This window comes from Coturnix japonica, chromosome 20, assembly GCF_001577835.2.
Source record: "Coturnix japonica isolate 7356 chromosome 20, Coturnix japonica 2.1, whole genome shotgun sequence".
NCBI lineage: Eukaryota > Metazoa > Chordata > Aves > Galliformes > Phasianidae > Coturnix > Coturnix japonica.
In genome coordinates, this window is record NC_029535.1 from 3,348,879 (window position 1) to 3,372,290 (window position 23,412).

The 23,412-nt window shown below is 46.3% G+C and overlaps 1 long non-coding RNA gene across 2 annotated transcripts; it reads left to right on the plus strand.

Annotated features, from left to right (window-relative positions):
• The first annotated feature begins 209 nt into the window (after positions 1-209).
• On the plus strand, positions 210-10,095 carry LOC107322905. 2 transcript variants are annotated; one of them, XR_004309432.1, is made up of 3 exons: positions 210-3,670; positions 5,853-5,932; positions 6,980-8,786. It is a non-coding gene; the product is annotated as an uncharacterized LOC107322905 (long non-coding RNA). The 2 variants fall into 2 exon arrangements; XR_004309431.1 differs by lacking the exon at positions 6,980-8,786 and adding an exon at positions 8,794-10,095 and having other exon boundaries at positions 211-3,670.
• Positions 10,096-23,412: the final 13,317 nt, after the last annotated feature.

A 23,412-nucleotide genomic window follows, 5' to 3' on the forward strand; every position in this document is an offset into this window, starting at 1 on the left:
TTCTTCTTCTTCAAATCTCTATTAAACATAAAAAGATGCTGTGTCTGAATAAAAAGAAAAGGTGCCCCTTAGATATTTTTAAAGCTTCCAAAAATAGTCTCAAGTCTGCGACAAAGATTATTGAGTGGGAATATTGCAGACAGTGGTTCTGCAATGGAGACAGTCATGGCTCCATGCGCTTTTGGCTGGGAGCTACAAGGAGGGAGACTCGTAGGACAAAGACCTCAAAAGGAATGAGTTTACTGAGGGGCTGCTCTTTAGATGGTGAAACCACAGCACTGCACAAGTAGTTCTGCTGGTGATCTCATGTCTCTTTTCCCTTCTGGGTTTGCAACTGCCCTTTGAGGCTGGCATCTCATTGCTGGAATTCAGTCTTTGCTGGAGACCTGCAGCCCCACTGCGAGAAGCACCGCTGTGCAGTACAGGGGTGACAAGGGAAGGCAGTGAGTTCTCTGTCTGGAATTTCTGAGTATAAAGGCAGAAGGAAAAGGGACTGCTGATTTTTGCTTGTAAGCACAATTGATGTTTGACTTGAAAAAAAGTATAACTTGGGTTATTGTTCTGCCGCTGCACCCTCGGGTCAGAGCACTGCCATATAAGCAGTTGGTTCAGAGCAAGAGGGGAGGCAGAAACTTGGAGGGAAAGAAGCACATGGGAGTGGAGCTGTCCCAGCAGGGTTCCCAATGCTTTCTTTTCTCTCCATCGTGAAGGCTTTTGTTTCCTTACTTGTGGCAAATGCCAAATCTACCGCTTGTGCTTTAATGCCTGGTGAGAGGGGAGAGGTCTCCAGAGAAACCATGAAAATGGGGAAAGATAAACTGGTGATTATTGAAATGACAAAATATTGCATTGGTGAATGCTGAATGGCTTATATGGAGAAGAGAGCGTTGCAGAATGGAGGGAGCTCTTCTATTGTTTGCACTTAGGAAAAAAAAATAAAGGGATAGTAAATATTCGCCTGCATTGATCACACAGTGAGTAGTTTGCTGTGCCAAAGCAGCCTGCATCAGTGCTCAGGGTTAGTGCTTATTGCAGGTGAACTGCCCATGCAAATGGTGGGTAGTTTGGAGGAGCACAGGTAGTTTTCATCCTGTATGGGCAGACACGAAGTTGGTTCTGGTGGGCTTTGTTGGCCCTCAAAGCAGAAAAGGAACAAAATGGGACTGAGCAGTGGATAAGGATTTGAGGCTCAGTTCTTATTTCTCCTGTAAATACCCTGTATCCCCTCAATAAAACTGATTTATGGCTTTTAGCCATGGTTCCTCACCTGTAAAATTGGGAAAAATACTTCCTTTGTGCCCCATTTATTTACATGGTCATCTCTTCCTATCTAACACCGCGCTTGGTGCAGCGGGGCCTCGTTCCTTTCTCAGCACTCCATGCGGAATTTATATTGCAGCGATCCTTGTAACTATCAGCAAAAGAAAATTACTGCAGACAGGCCTGAGGTCCCGGTGCTTCAGCTCTGCTCTGATAGTGCTGCTGGCTGTGGTTTGGTGGCTGTCCCCTGCCCGTGGCTCTCAGCGTGTACCCACAGCTGTCAGTGTGAATGACAGATTAACAAATGCACAGTGGCTTTGTTCCTCACTGTGCTGCCCCAGTGCCACGCTGGGTCTGCAGTGCAGAGGGATGCATGGCATTGTCTCACCCACTAACACTCTGTCTGGTAACTGGCAAAAGCAATGCTTTTCACCCGTTGCAATGGGTGTGCTGTAGAAAATGAAGACCGTAGGGATGTGAGGGTCTTGTTTAATTTGTTTTATTTCTTAATCCAAGAGTAAGAGAATGCAAAACTTCCAAGCTGAAAGGCTTTGTGCTCTGCTTGCTCCAGGAGATATTAGTGAGGGATCAGCTGGGTTCACCAGACTCCACAAGGTACCTTTGTTTATGGATGAGGCCGTGCAGTTGGGGATCAGAGGTTGTGCATAGCTGCTGTAGAGCACGCTGGGCTGCGAAAAGTCGGGCACCAGAGATTAATTTCTTGGTTTCTTAGAGCCAAGGTTTAATAGCAGACCTGGGGAGGACAGTGATTGAGCTCACAACCAGCAGAACTATAGTTCAGGTCAAGTGAAAGGAAGGAGCTAAGGACTCAGCATGCTGCTTGCAGGAGGAATTCTAATGGCTTCATGGTATGGGGTCTGCACAAGGCATACAGGAGCTAGTGCCCGGGCTGCCCCATGAAGCCTGCACAGCCCCGACCCCCTGCTCACTGCCCTGCTCACAGCTGGGCATGGCAAGAATAAATCTGGAAGGGAACAAGAGAAAACAGAAAACGCTGGCAGTTTTTCAGTAGGGAGAATGGTGTGTTTGAGCTGCAGTGGAGAGGGACAGCTTTTGGTTCTAACTTTTTGAGTTGCATACTTCAACAAACAGTGTAAATTTGGCAGGATGAAGGCTGGGTGACCTATTCTGGCTGGATCGAGGACTGATTCTGAAGCTGGGATTTAACTCAGCTCTGACATTTCATGCTGCTATTCCATTCCACTTCAGTTTCAAAGTTTTCAGACTTTTTTTTTTTTTAAAGATGTGCCCTTTATGTAACTCATTTAATTGTGTCTAACTACACGGTGATTTTTTTCCCCTCCCTACCTTCACAAATGCGATTGGATATACATGTAGATCTTAACTTATAGCATATATTACAGTAGGGGCAAGAGAATCTGCCTTGAGCTTTCATATTTATCCTGAATAAGGCTGTACCAACTGGTTCTGCCTTAAATTCTCTACCTCAAAGTCTCCTGGTGTTCTGTTTTCTCAGGAAGGAAACAGGTTGCACTGAACGCAAACTGCGCGGCATGGATTTACTGGTTAGACACAGATGGGATTCCTCTATCAAAGTACTCTTGTGTTGTCTGCATTCATTACACTCACTAGAAAAGCTATTGACATGACAGCATTCTCCTGTTAGGTTTTTTTCTGCTCTTTTAGAAGTGCCTGTTGGGTTGCAGTGGCCTGAAAATGCAGTGACCAAGATTAGAGGTTTGGACCTTGAGAGCCACAGGAGAGGAGCTTTCAATGTCTCTGTATTTGTTATGATCAATTCATAGTGACTTGAGTCTGCAAATGAAGACGTTCTTATGAAATGTTTTTGATTTTATGCATTTTGATTCTGGTATTAAGTAGTGTGAGAAAAGCAAATCAGTCTTTTTGTTTGGCTGCTGGTTTAACGTCCAGTTCACATTAGCAGGATGCAAGGAATCTGGATGCTTGTTTGGAAGCCACTTATGAGATGTTCGATTTCCTTCTATGGAAGGAAATACTGGAGAAGACTTCTAATCTTATGATTCAAAGCATGAATCAGTCCCCAGATTGGATCTGTGCCTGCAGCAGTAAAAGGGGCAGATTGTCACAGGGTTGCTGCTTTGTTCTTCTCTGGAGCACCCTGTACAGCTGCTATCAAAGGCAGAAGAGCAGCATCAATGGAACCTGCTCTGCTCAATGCAAGCTCTGAGTCTGGTGATTTTCAGCAGCATGTCATCTTAAATATATATGTTTTTTCTTTTCTCTTTCTTTATTAGTTTCATGTTCCAGCTGACTTCCTCCAAGAGAGGAACATGCTTTCCCATCAGAACTACGTGAAACACCTGAGTTCATTGGGACTGGAAGAAAACTGTCTCAGAGACAAAGATACACAGCTTCCCTGGATTGCTGGCTACATGCCTGATCTGAGGTCTGTGGTCATTTACTTTGCAATGGATTTTTCACTTTTCATTTGCCTTGTATAGGTATCACCAAATGGTTTATGCTTTCTGCTTTGCACTGTCTTTTTTGGGGGAAAAACTACACAACAGCTCTGCACACTCCTTGTGCTGATAATCCCTGATGTGGCTGAACTGAAACAACACCCAGCCTGTGCCACTTAGCTGCTGCTGGACAGGACAATGCAGTGATGGTGGTATTTGAGGGAATGATATTCTATCACAAAGGGAATTTGTTACAACCATAATTTTACCAACACAAACGCAGAGAACAGCACTGATCTGAAAAGCCAGAGCCCTGCCTGTGAGTGAGCACAATCTGCAGATGGAGAGAAGCAACTTTCTGATTTCACTGCTAAACTTCCCCTCCTCAAACCAAAACAGTTTAATCAGTCAGATTCCTGTTTAATGAGTTGCACTGCTGCCTCTAACCAGGAACGTATCTTAGATGATGGAAATAATGGTTTCAGTAAGACTTACTGTGATCTCATTACCCCATAGATGGCCTGTGTACATTCTTCCCCTGCCTCTACCACTCACCTTCACAAGCAGGACCCCAAGTTTGAGACTGAACCCCTCTGGCTGTGTGAGCTGCCACATGAAGGTGCTTTCCTGCACACTGTCCTCTAGTTGCTGCCATCGAGCAGTTGGTAAAGTCTGCAGCTTGCGGACAACTTTTCTTGCCAACCATGCATTACAGAGGGCTAATTGTAAAAGTGGTGCACCTGCTGGCTCCCTTGGTGGCTGGAGCCAACAGGAAAAAAAAAAAAAAGTAATAGTAATTTATTAATGATCAAGTCACAAATAGTAATGAAAACAATAGGAGCATCTGAAGGAAGCGCTGCCGGGGGCAGAGGTGCAGGTGCTCTGTGCCCTGAGCAGGCTTGTCGGCATTTTTATAAAGCTACTTTACAACCCTTATCAATTTCCTACTGCTTTCTGTGTACCCCCTGCCCCTTTGCAAATGTTTTGCCTGCACAACAGGCTCAGCATTTCTTGTTGTAGGTGATAAAATAGCTGTCACCCTGTGGAGGGAGAAAGGAGGCAAATAAAATAAAATCAAATAAAAATGTTAGGTCCAGGGAAACAAAGCAGAGGAAGCAAAGCATTTCGGAGCAAACAAATGAGTTCTAAGGGAGACGCTGAGTCGGCACAGGGAGAGCGATGATGGGAGCTGAGCTGAGGAATGGGGAAAGATTGGGATAGCAAGAGCTGGAGGGCGAGGTGGCTCTGCTGAAAGTGAGGCAGGGCTTTGTGCATGGCCCTGGGTTTCAAAGGAGACTGTATGTACAGCCAGCGCCATCCATGAGGAGTTTGGGATCTGAAAATCCCAGCCGTAGTCTGAATAACTGCACTGCATTGGCAAGGTGAGAATTTGTTTAAGTAAGGAGAACAGAAGGCATATGAGCAACACCAGTTCAGGTGACATCCCCATACCAGGTGTCTTAAGTAGACATGGTAGAGATTAAGTAGACATTAAGTAAAGATGGTCGTGCTGTATCTCAAAATACAGTTTCTATATCCATATCAGAAGCCATGCTAGAGCTGATAGAAGGCAGATAGAGCAGACACCAACCAGCCCAGTGTTGTCTTTGAGCCGTAGGTAGGGTCTGCAGTGCTCCTTAGGGGTACATCTGCTAATGTAATATAGCAGTTTAATTCAGCTTGCAACAAAATAAAGCTGAACTAAGTGGAAAACTCTAGAGCTGCGATGGCTTAATTGCTCATACATGAGCCTTTACTATGCAATTTGGAAACTTTAGGCCGTGGGAACTTGCTTCTGTGTTCTTGAGCCCATGAACTGCCTTAGTCTGTGGTCTAACAACAATCAGCTCATAAAATGCTGTGAGTGCAGATTTCAGAGGTCAGCCTGAGTCCGTACCCAATCCATGTGGCTCCTGTGCCCTGCATTCGGCGCTCAACGAGGTCAGTGAGCTGTCGAGCACACAGTCAGTGCTCTTTAAGCTACTGTGAATCTACCCCTGCTTCTCTTTTCCCTTTTCTCATTCTCTCCTTGCTCTCACACACCCCCAAATCACAAACCCTCACACCAATGCCAGAAGCCTCTGAGGCTGTCGTAAGCCTGCAGTTATCTGCATTAGGAACAAAGCTGCCATTTTTAAGCTTTTATACTTTTTATTCTTAACTCCACAGGACCCAGGAATCTTTTCCTGAAGTTAATGTGAATTCAGGGGGTGCGTGTTTTAAGAACTGAGCTGGGTCCTGTAAAAGAGGTAAGAACCAGCAGTTGGCAATGCTAATTATTGCCCGGTGATTTGAGGGGACCTGCACAACGTGCTAACGTGCCTATGATGACACGCAGCATGATACATGGGGAAAGGTGAAGGCAAGGCTCGTATATCCCCATAACACTGAAGGCATATTTCCCTCTCTAATAACTTACAAACAGTCACCATTTGCTGTCTGCAAAATTAAACTCTCATCTCCTCCAGCCTGCTGATCTGGTGCACAGATATAGGATTTTAAGCTTCTCTATTGAAAAATGTCCCTGCAAAGCTGTCCATCAGAACTCCCGCTGCTTTCCAGAGAGTATTATTAATAAGTTCTTCCTATCAGAAATGGGACCCTTTTAGAGCTCAGATAAGGTTTTTTTCCCTGTTAACCAGCTGGGCTGCTTGGCTGTGGACAAATGCCATGATGAATGACGGGTCAAGGATGGAGCAGGCTGATTTCTCTCCGAGCCTGACCTTGTCTCTGGTGTGACATCTGAAATGACAGGTGCATTAAAAAGTTATTTATGTAGGGGAGCTGCGATGCATTGTACCCTTTGCAAGGTAGCACCCAGTTTTGCAAGAGTATTAGAATAAAGGCTGCCTCTGTGTCTGCTGCCTCTTGTACTGCTGGCTTTCTGTAAGCAGCTGCTGTGAAAGCAAGAGGAGAAGCACGGAGCGTTTTTTAGTGCACAGAGGATGCTCTGGAAACTGAAAGGCAAAAAAGGGAGCAGGGTCTGAGAGCAGCAGCAGCAGACAGCTTCCCAGCAAATCACCTGCGTGTCTGCAGATTACTTGCCTGGAACAGCAGTAATCAGCTCTGGAAATGCACCTGAAGGGTTCTGGGCTGTTGAAGGGCCAATGTTGTGGATAAAATGCAGCACTGAGGATTAAATGATTTCTACTGTTCAGCTCTTTATGGCCTCAGTGCACTTGTAAGACTTTCTCTTGAATCTCAGACTCTTTGTGAGTAGTTGTGCTGTGGCTCCCTTCTGTCTTTACTGTTGCTGAAATTAAAGGGACACTTCTGGCTTTGTCCTCTTCCTGTAGGACACATAAGTGGAACTGTAACCATCCTGTGAACAGTCACTCATTCTGGGAGATGAATAGTTGCTGAATGGCAAGAGATCGCAGCCTAAATCTCCAGAAAAATGCATGCAAACCTATCAGGTTTCTATTGTCATCTGCCTGACATTGTGCTCCAAGTAGGAAATAGGAAAGGCAATAGGAAAGCTGCCTGTGTTTGAAATCCAGAACTTTCTCTGGACAAATAACACACTTGCTGTTGCATGGCCAAATGAGGACACAACATCCTATGGCACAGATTAAGTTGTAGAGCAGGGTTCATGGAAGAGCCCATGTGCAGTGATTTCTGCATCCTTCTGAGTGCTGATCAGATTAATGAGGACCACAGAAACATGGAAAACTGTCGTAGTGACACATCAGTATCCTGTTAGCTTCAACAGAATTACAGCATTTGATATCAGCTCTTCCTTCCTTGCTGTTTCTCCACCCCTCCAAAACACCCCCTGAAACACTTGCAGGAGAAATTGTAAAACACATGTAACAGCTTATTTTGTATGATGGGACTGTTAGAAGAGCTGCATGTTGGTGTGCGTCCAACTCACATTAACTTCAGTTTTGGGCTGCAGCCATACTCGAGTGACTTTGCAAGTCTTTTCTGACTGTCCAATAAAGTTGATGCGTGCAGTAAATCTGCAGTATCCAAACAGTATTTGATATCTCCATTTTGGATCAGTGGTTGGGTCTGGGAAGTGGATGAAGCTTGCCTGAAGGCAGCATCTGCAAGTTGTTTTTTTTCATCAGAAAAATGAATGTCTGGTATAATGAATGATTTTGTATAATATCAAAGAAAGAGAGTATCAGCTGTGCACTTCATACGCAGTATTGATTGCAAGTACGCTCATTAATTTGTGTGGTACAGGAAATTCCAGCCAAGGTTAGGAGAGCTTTGCTCTGTAGTGGAGCTGTGACTCCTATTGCCTTCAAAGAGGTTTGAATCAGGTTGCAAACAACCAAAATTCATACTTCAGTTATTTCGCTATAGAAGTGTGTTGTCACAGACGACTTTGTAGACTTCTGGTAGAACAGCAAGGAAAAATGGAAATGTCCTGTCCCTGTTTGAGCCTGCTTAAGGGTTTGATCTGTACAGTTTGGGTGCTCTGGGCAAATGTAGGATGCACGGTGGAACTCTGTTCTCATTGTAGCACAACAAAAGAGAGGAGCTGGGGAGGGGAGGGAGAAGGTATGTTTTCCACCATGGCCTGTTTAAAACATTATGAGCTACCTCTCTTCCATCATGAGTCGTGGTTTAAAGCTACTGCCCAGGGGCATAAAAATCAACTCCTAACAACTTCCAGTGGGACCACTATTCCATCAGTGCTCCCATCAAATGTTGACTCCATGATTAATATTCACCCTCTTTCTTCGTTAATCATCAGTCTTCATTCATTTCTTTGTAACTTCTGCTGACAGGGGCACTGTTCATACAGCAGCTGGTAGGGAAAACAGAACGAGCTGAACTGCTGCACGCAAGCTGTGAAGGGAAAAAGCCACAACAGTGCATTGTGTCAGCTCAAAATGATTCCTACGGATGCAGCTTTTTCTTTTCTCCTTGCCCTATATGCTCAATTTTCAATAGACGTTGTGAGGCAGGACCTTCAAACAATCCGTGGTTACTATCGCACTGCTTTACCTTGAGTGCCATTGGCACTTGGTAATTTAGAGCAGGAACTCTGCTGATGAAGAGTGAACTGTCAGAATTTGGCTTGTCAAATAAAATCTGTGTACATCCTAAAATAGACAGTTTTGCAATTAACGCTTGCACTGTGATTTGCCAACAGGAAGCCCACTCCCAGCTTTGCCACAGCCCTCCTGAAGACCTTGTGTGTGAGACCAAACCTCTTCCCCATTGCCCAGCCTATGAGCTGAGAAGAGCTGCTGATTTCTCTATCATTCTGACTCTTTGGGCAGCTAATATTGCCCTTCTGCAGCACAGGGATCCTGTCCAAGATGCTCAAGGGGTACAAGCTCTGCACCAAGGCAATACTATTCTGCACAGCCAAGGAAGTTACTTCTTCCTCCCACTAATTTATTCCCCAAAAAGCTGCAGTAGATGCTGCCACGTTTACAAGTACACAGATATTTGCTCTCAGTGCCAGTCAATGAATGCTGCAGCTATGCAGTGTAACTGGAACACCATTGAAGATAATTCCATTTACTTGTGTGAGGGGCCCAATAATTAAATTTGGACATTATTCCTTTAATTACTACAATTTCGGATCACGGTTAGTATTATTTTTGGTCAACAAATAATCGTTGGAGCCTGGAGGGAAATTTTCATTGACTGTCCTCTACTGTTACCCCAGGGATTGCTTCTGGAGCACGGACAATGTGAGGAGGGAAAGGTCTTCAAAGCACAGTTTTCCTGCTTGCTCAACTCCAAACTGCAGCAGCCAATGCTGAAATAAATCAAACATCAGCCACTGTCAGCCGTGCTGTAGGAAGAGCTGCTATCAGCTGAAGAGGCCATGTAGGCTCTGTTATACACAAGTGGCCGGACCTTGGAGGCTGCCCTTTGTTGGTCCAGTCACAGGCCCCTTCTTAGAAAAGAACCAGCCCTGATCTGGAAGAACAGCACCAGAGTCAATCTGCCTCCAAGCAACAGGTATGTGGGACACATCATGTAGGGCTTCTGACCTCTCAGTTGTGCAGGGTGAATATCTAAGTGATTTCGTTTAATCTCTTGCTTTAATGAGTGATTCGGTGGAGACCAAAATCTTTCCAATGCCTGTGCTTAAATGCCCAATGAAAAGAAATCTGCACTTCAGAGCAAATTTAGGACACAGAAGTGGACTGTGGGGTTCTGTTGCACTCTGTCCATGCAGTGCCATCTCAGAGACTGCTTTGGAAATGGTAGCATGCCCCTTGTCCTGCTAAAGATGGTGGTGGTGCTGCAGGGCACAGCTAGCAACCCAGCCCTGGGTGTTCCCTAGAGGGTCAGACACATGTACTGGGTCACTAAGGAGGAAATGTGTTTAAATCATGATGATAAGTGGCAATGATTTTGGTTGGGTGTTTAGTTTTTGAGTACTAGGCTGTTCCCCACTGTTCCTTTCTTAAGGAAAGGGAAAAAAAAAACATCCCATATGTATTCCCTATTGCCAAGAACGGTGAATACAGAGAACAGTACATATGTGCTCATCAGCAAGGGCAAGACCTTTATGTCAAGGTTCATTTGTGGAACAAATATGCAGAGGTGCCCTCCCTGGGGCTGTGAATATTCCCATTGAGCTGATGCAGGAAGGACTGCTGCCTGGGAAGCTGGGAAATGTGGGTTAGCATAAATAGAGCCAACCCCTTCCTTCCTCCTTACCAGTCACATTTGTTTAGAAAATCTAAATGTTTCTTGAGCATCCCCACAGCAGAGAAGCAATAGGGCTGGTCACTGGGCTCGTTTCATGGTGCTCCTTTTCTTCAGGTGAGGCAGCAGGAGGAGAGGGCTTGTCACTGCTACAGATGTGCCACAGCCTCACTTTCCACCTATATACTGAAACCAAGGGGTGGGTATCCCACCCATGGAGCTCCCACCCACTCAAGCTCACCATGCTCTGGCAGGGCCTGGGACAAACCCATCTGTACCAGCCATGTGTCTGCTGGCTTCCTGAGGAACGATGTGTCCCATGTTGCTTGCAGTACTATGCAGAATGTGCAGCTTGAAGATGTGGCGGTTCTCCTCCATCTCTCTGTGGGCAGATCGTAAGACTTGATTTTATTTTCCTGCTAAGCTGGTCTACCCCAGGTTGCAGTGGAACTGTGAATCTCTTGCATTTATCAGCATTAAACAGAAGCAATAAGCTCCTAGTGGTGCCATGAAGAGCTTTTCTTTCCTGGGTAGTAAATCTGCAGTAACTCTCTCTTACAGTTTTATTGAGGGTTTTCAAGTGTTTATTCAAAAGGCATTTCCGTGCATTCAACGTTCTTCTAATTGGGCAGTGACTGGTAATGTCCTCCCCAGACAATTATTGCTGTGGTAGAACTCTTTGTGTTTAGGCAATAGATTGTCCATGTTGCTAACTTGCTGGGTGGAGAGGAAGCAGGGCCCTGTCAGCACGTGGTTTCTTCCATGTGGAGTCCAACTATGGAAGAAGAATCTGGGCTCAGCATGGAAACTGTCAATAATGAGAGTGGTTTGGAGTGAAATCCCTTCGTAGGGACATTTGGAAACAAGGAGATGGAAGTAGGGGAGGGGTAAGCTTGGAGGTTGGCTTGGTTTATTAGGGGAAAAGTGTTTTGTTTTGTTTTTCCTCCTGGTTGTCATGATGAAGAAATCAGAAATGAGATGGACACAAAATATGGGATGGAAGAAGAGTCTCCAAACCTGCCACATAACAGGAAATTCTGTTGGACTCAATAAGTACAGGCTCACACTTGGGTGAGGTGTGACCTATGCACAGCCAAGCCTCCAGCAATGTCTATGGGCTCCCACATCATCTGCTATAGGAACCTTCCCCAGGCACAGTGTGGGAGACGAAGGGAGGTACAGCCGTGCTGATCCGTGTGTACCTGCACAGCTGGGACTGCTCATTGTGTCTTCATCCTACAGCTACACATCATGCTCAGGGGATCGCATCCAGCCCTGAACTGCAGAACTGGCACCTTGGGAAGTGCTCAGCTGTGAAAACTGAGTGGCAGGACAGCTTTGCCATGTGGAAAAAAAACATGCTTTGACTTTCTTCTTTTTGAAAAGCGCTGTAAATGGGAGTGGCTGAATCGAGTCGTGGGCACATTCCGCAGGTATGTGCATCTCCTGTGCCCTCTGAGTGCTGCTGGATGCAATGAGGCATCTGGTGCTGTGCTGAGCTTCAGCCTCATGGTGATGTGTGTACCTCTGTGGCAGGAGTGATCCGGGAATTGGAAATGGGGACTCCTAGTTCAGAGCTGCAAATGTTTGGGCTGAGGGTTGGCTGAAGCAGGGTCATACAATGCTGCTGGTTGTGAAATTTGGGTTAGGCTAACAGTGAGCAAAAGGGGTCTAATTCCTGAGCTGTTTGAATGTAGTTCTTTGGAATCTGCATTCACCCAGATGGGAATGCCTTGAGGTGTCCACTGACATCAGCAGGATGATCTGGATGTGAAGCAAAGTCGGACCAAGGAAGAGCTGATGAGTTTTCCTTGGTTTTATTCCCTGTACTTCAGGTAGCACAGGCTTAGCAATTTGCTGGAGGGGAATGGATTGCATAGAAACAATGTGAGGTTTAATTAATGTGCAAAGTGCTTTGAGATCTTTGAGGGAATACATGCAGATAGTTACCTTTCCTCCATAGAGGCTGTATTTCAGTAATAGATGAAGTGACCCCTAAAACATAATATTAATTCTGCAAAGCATTTGGGAGTTCTTAGGAATCAAAGGTGCTATGCAAATGCATTCTCGCTTTGCTTTACTGGCCCCTTTGAGCCAGCCAGTGCGCCATTAGTGGTGATTCTCACTTAATCAGAATTCAGCTTCAAATTTTCTGCAAGTCCATAGATAAATAAAGCAGCAGCTGTAGTTGATCATTTATTTATAAATCTATTTATAATCTATGTTTTGCATATTAATCAAAACCCCTCCATGTGGCAACTCCTGATTAAGAGCCATTTTTTTTTGTGTCTCATCTCTCTTGCCCCCAGATAATATGTGAAGAATTAGATTAGAAATAGTTTTTATAAATAAATCATGATAAACTCCTGCTTTATTTATATACTCAGACAAAGGTGCAGTCTCCCAAACATTGGATTTCTTCCTTCTCCTGGCTGTGCTTCCATCTCTTTGCCATGTGGAAAGCTGTGGCATTCAGACAGGCCCTTTGCATGGACAGCTCTTCATTGTAGGTGGAAAAATGCCATGTTCCACTTTAAGTGGGAGGTCCAAGGCCTGAGCCAAGACTGGCAGTATCAGGAGGAGTTGAGGAGCTCATGCATGCAGAAACTAAAGGGGAAAAGTTGATAAACTGGGAAGACATCTTGCAAGGGTTGGGGCTGTGCAGTGTGAGCTGCCTGGTCCAAGAAGTGTTAGGATAAGATGGAAAAAATGCTTCTGGAAAAACAGGAGTTGTCCAAACCTGCTCCTGTGGGAAAAGGATAAATGCAAACAGTTTGGTTAACGTTGGTTGGATGGAGGTGCAGAAAGCAGGCTCTTGCCAGGTCTTTTAAAGTACATCTATCTGGGAAATAGGGAACTCAAGTACCCTATTGTGAAGTGTAATTAAACACTGATAGAATAACATGTGCTGCATATCTGAATTGGCCTTGGTGGGACCACAACCGTTTTATTTTAATCTAGGGGTCTGAGTTATTGTGCACTTTACCTGTTGTGTGTGCATTTCAGATCGTCAGGGAATACAAAGGCAGCAGTGCAAAACCCATTGGTAAGAAATCACAGGGCAGCATTAACTTCTGGAGTTGTGTATCTGTGGTTGTGGTTCTGGCCTGAAGGGCTGGGCGGAAAAGGTTCAAAATAAAACATAAATACATTCTGAGTACAGGAAGAAAAAGAAACAAAGGAGAAAAAATCCCCAGATTCCTTAGGTCATGATGAAGGAGATCAGGAATCAGCGTATGACGAGGGCCAGCAGGCTTGGCTTCGTTTCCACTCCTGCCATGTGATTCTGAGCAAGACAATGTTCTTTGTCTGGTAAAGTGGGAAAAATAACCACTTCCTACCTTGTGACGACAGAAGACGTCTCAATATTGCAGTGATTACCTTGGTTAGAGAGGTCAGAAGTGGGGCAATTCTGTATTTTGCCAGTCAGAATTTAACAGATCTCCAATGCAGAGTGACAAACACAGAAAGAAAGCCATTCTCCAAGCAGTAGAGTTCCTAAGTGCAAAACAATTACTTTTTGCTTGGCAGACAGGATCCTTTTATTACTTTTATTTTTGTTAGGTATTACCAGATTCCTCAAGCAGCCCCATCCATGGGGAGAACGTCGTGATTATTGAACCACAAATAAGCTGTACGAAATAAGACAAAAGAACAAATTCAAAGGTGATCCTTCTTTCACCACCCAAAACTCACTCATAGAAGCCGCCCCATGGATGCAGGAAGGAGGAAACTCACCCAAGGCTATTATAGATATGGTTACATTATTATTTTCTTTATCTGCAAAGGTTCTTGGAGTAGCAGTGGAAAAGAAAAGCAAGTGAACAAGCTGTCTGCTGCTTACTGCCAACAGCTCCTGATTACTTCAGCTAATTTCAGGGCCTGGAAACACTGTTAACAACCTGATTTCTGAAACATAGGAAGTGTTATTTGGTCCTGCAATCTGCACCACGTCTGTGTCAGGAGTTTCACTACTGTCACTCGCAGCAGCTTTCACTGTTCTATCGCCATCTCCCAGAACTAATTACCTTAAACTGATGAAAGTAGATTTTTAAAAGTGAAATGCTTTCCTAAATTTGCTTTTCAGGTGCTTTATGAAGTTGTTTTAGCATGCTCCGTTGAGCTCTACGCTTACCTACATCAGAGAGAGGAACAGAGCGGTAGTAAGACGTTTTGGAGGCTGGCACCAACAGAGGGAAGAATTAAATAAGCAGCAAAATGTGCTGCCCACATTGCCCCCACCTTGCTCTGCTTCATGCAGCTCTCTGCTGCTTTTGCATCTCCCTTCCATCTGTTCCCCATGGCCTGCTGAGAGCCACATCTCCTCTGCTGGCTGCTGCTGCTGTCACTGCACCCCTTTCTGGCCCCCATTTCCAATAGATGTATGTATCATGTGTGTATGTATGTACATATGGTTTTACCCATCAGTCTGCTTTAATGCTTGTCTATCACATCTAAACAGGAAAGTTCTGAGCATTCCTGTTCTTAAGGCAAACTTTAGAAAGTGAACTCTGGTTTTGCTTTTGCATCTCCTTGTGCTGCCTAAACAGTGCTGTAGTTCATCAGCCTGGTGCAGGACTGGGAATGGGGAGGATGTCTGTGTTAACACACTGAACAAACCTTTGGATTTTAAAGCATTCAGTGCTGTACACTGAAGTTTGGAGAGGGTGGGAGGGAAAATGCTCACAGAGTGTAATCATTTGGTAAAATTATAATTAAGGACATCTGCTATTTTACACAGTTACTTGGTATGTGCTTCTTCCTGGGGCAATGCTTGCATCAACTTGATAGTATGCTCCCTAAGGCAAGTTATACAGCACCCAGACCTTCCCTGCTGCATAATATGTGTGTCTGGATTTCCTGTGTCTCACCTTCTGAAGCAGAGTTATACAATATAAGTGAAGGAGGTGAAATCTACCCAGTAGGTTAAACAGCAGCTGTTGCCCACTCTTATTGGATGTTAGCCTGAATGCTGCTTATAGCTGACTTTGCCCCATGATCAAGTTTGTTCTAGTGATTTTTAGAATGATTCAGAAAGCTCGGAGCTCTTCACTTTCATTTGGATATCAGTGAAAAGCATCCTTTCTTGCTCCTCACCTTGCTGAAAATACTGTTTTGTATTAACAATCTTAAAACTACCTTAAGACTGAGATATTTCAAATCACTAAATGACATCTTTATGAAAGAGGAAGCTAAATCTTAAATGGGTTTAGTGTGTGTTTATTGCTTTCTCAGTTGCTCAGAGATAATTCTAATTAAAGGGAAAACTAATTTCACTTGTATGAGACTTTTTACTAAGCAGCCACTGATGAGCTTCTGCTGTTTACTGCTCATTTCAGAACTGCTGCCTAAACAGTGGCTGCATCACCTCTGTCTGTCTGGCACCAATCAATAATTGCCTTCTCTCCTGAGCTTCCCTGCCTTCCTCCATATCCTCAGTGCAACTTTTTGCCCTATCTTCACCTTTCTCTCATCAGCTCCTTGCACTCTGACACCTCAGATATGCATATACTCAGCGTGTGCTTTAAAGGCCATCCTTGGTATCCAAACAAACCTGACATGTGCAGAACAGACCTCTGTGTTATCTTATGAAAGGAATCCGCTGCCTTTTATCTTCTTCTTCTTTTTACCTAATGGATCACTTGGAAAAATAAGTGGCACTTTTAGTGTCCATTAACTCTCACTTAACTGATGCTAGACTGCACTTGAGCACCTATGGATGCACTTGCGAGAGCCATGTTAATACCAGGTGAATTAATTAGAAGTTGGACTGCCACTTCCAATGTAAAATGAATTCATAATAATGGGAAATCTAAAATAAAGGCTCACCTAAAAATACTTGGTACCACGTTAAGTATCCATTAATGCAATGGAATGACACTCAGGCTTCTGCAAAGAGAAACAAAGTCCCATGAAGGAGGGTGCCACCACGAACCTCTGAGCAGAACATCTGTATATGAACATGGGAGTTCAGCCCCTACCTGTGGTCACGTGTTGGGGCAGAAATTAATATGACACTTCCTGCTTACAGGTGTTGATAAATATAAATCACACCAAAAGTTTCCTTTGAATTTTCAGATTTTCTCCTTTAAGAAAAAAAGGCTCATTTCTGTTTCTTCTTTTTTCCAGATAACGCTGTTGCAAAGGATGGAAAAGGCTCAGAGGTGATGCAGTGGCTTCAGAGGTCCAGCGGTGCTGACCTATCCTTGCCCCACGTGGAGCTGCCGAGCATCGTGCAGCTCTTGGTGCTGCTGCTGTGTGCACACAGGTGCCAGCTGTGCCAAACCTTCTGCTGTCCCTTCATCATACCACACGTCCCCTCATTAAAAAACAACAGTGCAGCAAAACACAACAAGCAGTGTTAAAAATGCGTTGCAGATGTGGTAGTGACTCCCTGTTGCAATAGGCAGATGACTATTTTTTCCTTGTTTCTATCCTATTATTGGGTCCAGCTGAGACCACGGTTTTACATGTAACTACAGTGTCCAAGCCCTGCAGGTCAGAAACTGGTGAAACTTCAGAAATCTGAAGAGACGAAGAAACTTGTTCAGCAGCACGTGGTGCAAGCAGCGCCCTTCCCATCTCCCAGACACCCCAACACATGGAGGCTGAACCATCCTGCTGTAGTTCTGTGCCACAGAGATCATTTTGCTCTCAAACCCCGAACCACTTTTGTTCTTCAAGAGCTCTTTTATTTCTCTCTCTCTCTTCTGGTGTTGCTCGTATTTTCCCCTCTCATTAATTATGCAGATGTGCTAGGGGCCATGTGCTTTGCCACATCACAAAAGGAAACCACAGGCCTTCAGATCAGAGGAGCTGCCAGATGTCCTCGCCTGGCAGAGCACTGTATGAGGGTCATGGCTAACAGAGCAGGCTTTCCTGCATCCATGGGGCATGGTGGGGACAGCACCCAGCAAAGGGGCCACAGAGGAAACAAGCTTAGTGCAAGCACGGAGTAATACCTGTGGATTGCCCGAGTTCACTGCTGGGATCTTTTTTCCCCCTTTAATTGAGGCACTAACACCCAGAATTTCTTAAGACCAGAGCTGCCCATCTGTGCTTTGGTTGAACATCACCTTATTTCCTGACAAGCCCTTTGCCCCTTGGTGCAGTTTGCAATTTCAAGTCCAGAACTCAGACCTTCAGGACTGTTCCTGCTTGGGAAAATGTTTCTGTTAGTGTGTGGTTCACTTTGTTCTTATGTAGTCATTCTTTGGAGTGTCAGTAAGAGTTATTAATGGCAACGGCTTTGAAGTGATCGTTTCCTTCAGGTACCCGCTCAAGACCAGGCTGCATGTTGTCTCCTTTGGCAAATGTCTCCAGCAGTTCTGTAGGGAGGCTTTTTCTTTTGAACTTGTAGAAATGGCAGAGAGAAATGGGTTGGTTTCATGTTTGGGACTGTGCTTATTTATCTTTTCTGCCTTCAGAAGGGTGACTTAAGATTTATTTTTTGCTGGAGGAAGCAGGTCCCAGCAAGGCCTCTGCAAGAATGGCTTGAGAGTACAGGTCCCACATGTGGAGGGGCAGGGAGAGGGAAGAAAGCAACGATGCTATTTCTCTCTCTCAAAAGAAACACCAAGAGGAAGGCCAGCCACTACATATCCAGCTGTTATCTCTGATCTTGCTGCTATTCTTTAACTGTTTTCTTTCATGTTGTTGAGATTTGTGATCAGCAGACACATGATTACATAGGAGCACAAAGTTTCCTTTCTGTCGCTGGTCTCTGGATCCAGATTTCTACTCTGGTAAAAGCAGAAATCATCAATCAAAAAATANGGTTTTTGAGAAGGGGCAATGCAGGTTATAGATCTGGCACCCCTTCCTTCCAACATTTCTGTTCATTTAGGAGGTTGGACTGAAGCCACTTTGTAGCACAAGTAAAAGCATGCGATGGAAGGCTTGGCCGGTAGGGGGGACACACAGTGCTACAGTGCTGATGAATAAAGCCATCCCACTGCCAAGCTTGGAAAGGGTTATTCTTCATAGAAGAAAAAGAATATTTAAGTCTGCAAAACTTCCTTTGACAGAGCTGTCTTTTAATTACCCTGCGGAAATGGATTTAAAATTTCCCACCACTAAAAATGTGTCCTTTACAAATCTCTAGCTGGAGTAATTAGTCCTGTGCCTGGCTTCTCCTGAAAGGGAAGATTTATTTTGCTGCCTTCTTTTCAGATTACTTACCCAAATAGAAGTGGAATCACTGCTATGTTTGACAGTGAGATATAAAATATCAGATAAAGCTGTTAAAATACTGTTTCACACACTGCTTTTCTGTGGAGTAAGGAAGCATCTGCTCTCAGTATCAGCAGCAGAGCTGAGCAAAAAAAATCACAGCTGAGGGCTGAGACGATGAATCTCAATTCTTTTCTTGTTCCTGGAAAGATCCAAGTAATCAAGCATCCAATCATTATTGAGTGACTCAAATAGCACCATTTGCAGCTTGTGTCCATTTCAAGGCTTGAGCCTGCTCGTGGGGTTTAATAAGATCAATAGACAATACAGTTCCTCTGCTTTGTGGGTTCTTGAGGGAGCTACAGCTTGAAAATACTTCTGTGACAAAGAGGAAGTTGCTCGGTGGTGTTGGTGAACTCTGAGAAGGCCAGGTCTTATCACAGCCCAGTGGCTGCAAGGTGGATATCTCCCTTTATGCTTCCACATACCTACCCAGGGGATTGCAAGCATAGGCAAGCATTCCCGGCCTCTCCCGATGCTTTCCTGGCATGACTCAGACTGAGTTTTCTCTAATCGATGTGGCAACAGATTCTTTTGAGGTTTAAATTTCCTTTAAGTATGTTGCAGTTGTTATTTATTACTTTTTGGGAAAAAGAAATCTTGCTTTGGGAATTAAAGTGCTTGCTACATTTTGTCAGGCTATTAAACTCACAGCGCTCAGAAAACGCATTACTGACAGCTCCCATCAGTCGCTGTGCAGTGGTACAGATTGCACCCTTGTTGGCTCATTCTTTTCTTACCAGCAGGACAAATCTATGCCCTGCATGAGGATTTCCCAGGCCTCTGTAACTGCTTTGCAGTTGCATTATTGAAGCACTGCCCCAGCATTACGTCCTTCAGGTCTGTCCCTTGTCCCATCAAGTAAACGTTCTGTGTAATTCTCACCCCTTCCAAGCATTAGTTTTGTCTGACCAATCTCCAGTGTAATCCAGCACTGGGATGGAGCCATCCCTTCGGTCATCAGCACAGTGAGGTGGAGAGCTCTCAGGGGCAGCTTTCAGCCAGGATGGGGAACCACCAAGAAGCCTCAACAGGGCCAGGGGGTCCCCATGTTGTGAGCACTGCTGGCATATCCAGGACACCCATACAGCGACCCTCTGAGCCATCCCTGCTCACATGACACCTCCCATATGACCTACAGATCTTATCCATGCCCCTCAGTGGAGTAAAGTGCTGAAAAGCTGTGGCACCTGGGTGTCTGAATCATTTTCTTTAACAGGCTGTTCTGACCATGGTGGATCTGACTGGATGGAGTTGCATCACAAAGCAGGGGTCAGCCTAAGCAGCATGAGAGACCTTTTCAATATGTTCGTTTATCATTTGCAATTAAATGTCGTACCTCACAGCAGTGGCAAGTCGTCTGCTTTGCGATTTTAGCAGCTCTTTTACAACAATGGCCTCTTTAAGACAAATTGTCCTCAGCTACTCCAAAAGGGCGAGGGCCCCCAGCCCCCCAAGATAGCTGGGGCGGAAAGGGAGAAAAGGGAGAAGCCCTAGCGGGGGCTTCCATGGAACAGCCCTGAAGGGAGAGGGCTTGCCCCAAGAAAAGGCTCTGGGAACTCTCTGGGAAGTCAACGGTTTCACTGACCAACCTTTTTTCCCAGTCCCAGTCCTCGTTTTGCACCGGGATTCCAGGTTTATAGTTTACCTTTCAGAAAGTCAAAATTTAGACGCAACAACTGCTTTTATGGACCTTAATTTTGACTGGTTACAATTAGAGTTGAAAGCTGACCACTGGTAAGGGACTTTGGTGTGTTGAAGAAGCAGAAGGGATGGGGCACCCAACAGTCTTGTGCCCAATTGGAACAAAAAGTAGGGAAGGAAGAGATGATGGTTGTCTTGTTGTGAGCCTGGCAGATGGTGAGGCCATGGTGGTTGCAAGCCAGTGCTTTGCTTCTAATGCAACCGAGCTGTTTCAACCTTGTGGCTTATCTGGTCTGCACTGTGTGAAGATGAATTGTCTTGGGCCACATTGAAGAGCAGAAAGGACCCCATAATAAATGAAAAGGAGGGCCACGAGCACTTTTTCTTACTCTGAAAGGGAAGGGGGCCTCATAGAAACCAAAGCAAAGGGTAGTTACAGGTAGTTTATGTTGAGGGGGCAGAGGGGGAACAAATCATCATATACAACATTATATATGGTTTATATAAGTAATACAATTATTTAGTGTATTTTTAAATAAAAACTGGGAAAGATACAAGATCATAAAACTGTTGGGATACCAGACCTTGTATTTCTGAAAGAAATGCATTGGTCTGGTTTGGTGACAGTGGCTTGCCATTCTCAGTAAGGCCATTTTTGGTTGTTGTGAGTGACGGGTGTGCACTGGGGGCCAAACTGAGATTCACTGCCATGATGGCAGGGGATGGCTGCAGGATTGGGGTGGGTTGTTTGTTTGCGGGTTGATAGGAAAGGGAAGCTGTTTACAGTGACGTGGCAATTACTGTCACTGAATGCAGCATGAGAAGATGGCAGAGCTGTAGGGGTTACTTCTGCCAATAAAATCCAGGGAAGTTTGCTTAGTCCAAAGCTTGTGTAGGGTGGCAGTTGCTGTATACATCTTCCAGGTGTTGCAGAAACAGCAGGGATGGGATTAATGCAAGAGATGGTGATTTTTTCTTTTTTTTTTTTTTAGATTCTGGTGGCAAAAATCGAGGGGAGCTTTATGTCCCATTTCAGGTGCACTCTAATTTCTGACAGTGCCCAGCTCCCCGTGCACCCTGTGTGTGGCAGGAGGGCCATCCCAGCCCTGTGCTCGTGGTGGTGATGTTCTGTTCTTCCATCTCTCAGCCGCTGTTGGTTGTGCTGTGTGCAGTGTGCGGCTCTGTGGTACCGGCAGCCCTGTCCTGGGCACTGTGTGCTGAGCAAGGCTGATGAGCGGGGAGCGAAGGATGAGCTGGAGCTGCCGGTGTGTTGTCCAGCGCGGTGCAGGGCAGTGATGCTGAGCGAGAGCTGAGGCCAAGAGCTGTGCAGCGCCTCAGCCTCTGTCCCGGCCGCGCTTTCCGTCCCCGTTGCCGTTCCCGGCTGAGGTTGGGCCCGCCCCGCTCACACCTGGGGCCCGTCGTGGCGCCGCGCGTGGTCTCCGGCGGCCATCCGCCGCTCCTGGGCCACCCGCCTCAGCCATTCCCCGTCCTCTTCTTCGCGGGGTGGCTCCTCGAAGCGCTGCGCTGGTTTGGGGTCCCCGTGCCAGGAGTTGCTGCGCACCAGCGGGCGGGGGGGCCTGGAGGGGCTGCGCTGCGTGCGCCGTGCTGGGGACGCTGCGGGAGCGATGGGCAGATCTTGATCTTGTCTGCGCCGCTCCCTGGTGCGCTGCAGCCTTCCCCGGGGCCGGCGGGTCGGGGGGCGACCCGAGGGGCGCCAGCTGAGGCGCAGCATGCCGGTGATTAACCCCCGGCACAGGGGCAGTTGGGCGTGTTGCCGTCCAGTGCTGGATGCACTCCCTGCAGAAGATGTGCCTGCAGGGCAGAGCGCGGACGGCGCGTCCCTCCATGGGGCCCAGGCAGATGGGGCACGGCTCCTCGTGGGCCTCCCGGCCACGTCCACGTCTCCCTCTCCTCCGGTTGGAAGCCGCCTCCCGGCTCATGGCTGCGGCTGCCCTGGCGCTGTGTGGCTCCAAGGATGATTTGGATGAAGCTGCCTCTTGCAGAGCAGTCGCAGCCTCCGGGGGCCTCAGCGCCTGTCAGGCGTCCTACCTGTGCAGACAGCTCGTGTGCCACCGGCAGGAGCTCTGAGCTCTGGGGATCCTCCATGGGATCCTCAGTGACTCGCAGTCCTCTCGCAGGACTCTGATGTCTCTCGCACTGGCAAGGTCTCAGTGTCTCGTGCTCCCACAGGAGACGTTCACACCTCGAGAGTCGCCAGCAAGACTCAATGCGGGCTGGGCCCGCTGGCTATGGGTAGGGCACCCGGCCCACTGTGAGGGTCACGGGGCCACTGTGACCCTGCGCTGCCATCACAGACGGAAGTTAAGCTGCAAACAGACAGGGTGGAGGTGGAGGTTTGCTGTCCGGTGGTTGTGGCGTTGATATTTGTGGCGTTTTCCAGCCAGAGTCCACCCAAGGGCTTTCACTGGGACATTTTCACTAACAGTGAGAATAAATGATCTATTGAAGCTAGAAATGTAACAGATTTGTGGATGTTGTTGCTCAGTGCTGTAGCTGTGATCGTGCTGGTATTTGGTAGCAGTGCTAGCAAAGCAAATGCTATCCTGGGTGTTTTTCACCAGGAAGTGAAGGGGCAGTGCTTACCAAGAAGGGATCCCTGTCTTGGTTGGGAAAGCGCAGCCCAGCTTCTCTGTTTCTCTTGTCTCCTTAATCTCTCATCCCGCCCCTCCTCTGCACCCTCCAGGACTATCCCTCACATCCCAGCCTTCTCTCTTCCCTTTTTGGGTGATGTTTAACATGACTTGGGTGGAGAGTTGTGAACATCAGCCTCATGTTTATAGCATGTTCTTATTGGAGTGTGTGATCCTACTCAGGGCTATGCACTTTAATATTAAACTTCTGCCTCCTGCATGTCAGTTGTTAGCCATCAGTTCTCCTGTCTTGTTTGTTGGTGGGTTGTGGGTTGAATATTTTCTTTCCTCTCCCTTTTCTGGCCAATGTACTTTGGAAGCCTCTGTTAGTCTCCAAGTCCCTTGCCAACGTTGCTTCCATGGGGCTTTTCTGCAGGGCTGCTTTCCAGCTGGTCACTCCCCACATGCCCTGGTGCCTCATTTAGTTCCTCTCCAAGGGCAGGACTTTGCCCTTCCCCTTGGTACAATCTTGAGATTTCCCTCAAGCCGTTTCTGCAGCCCGTCCGGCTCCCTCCGGATGGCTGCACGGCCTTCTGCTGCATCAGCTGCTCCTCCCAGTTTGGGATCCTGCG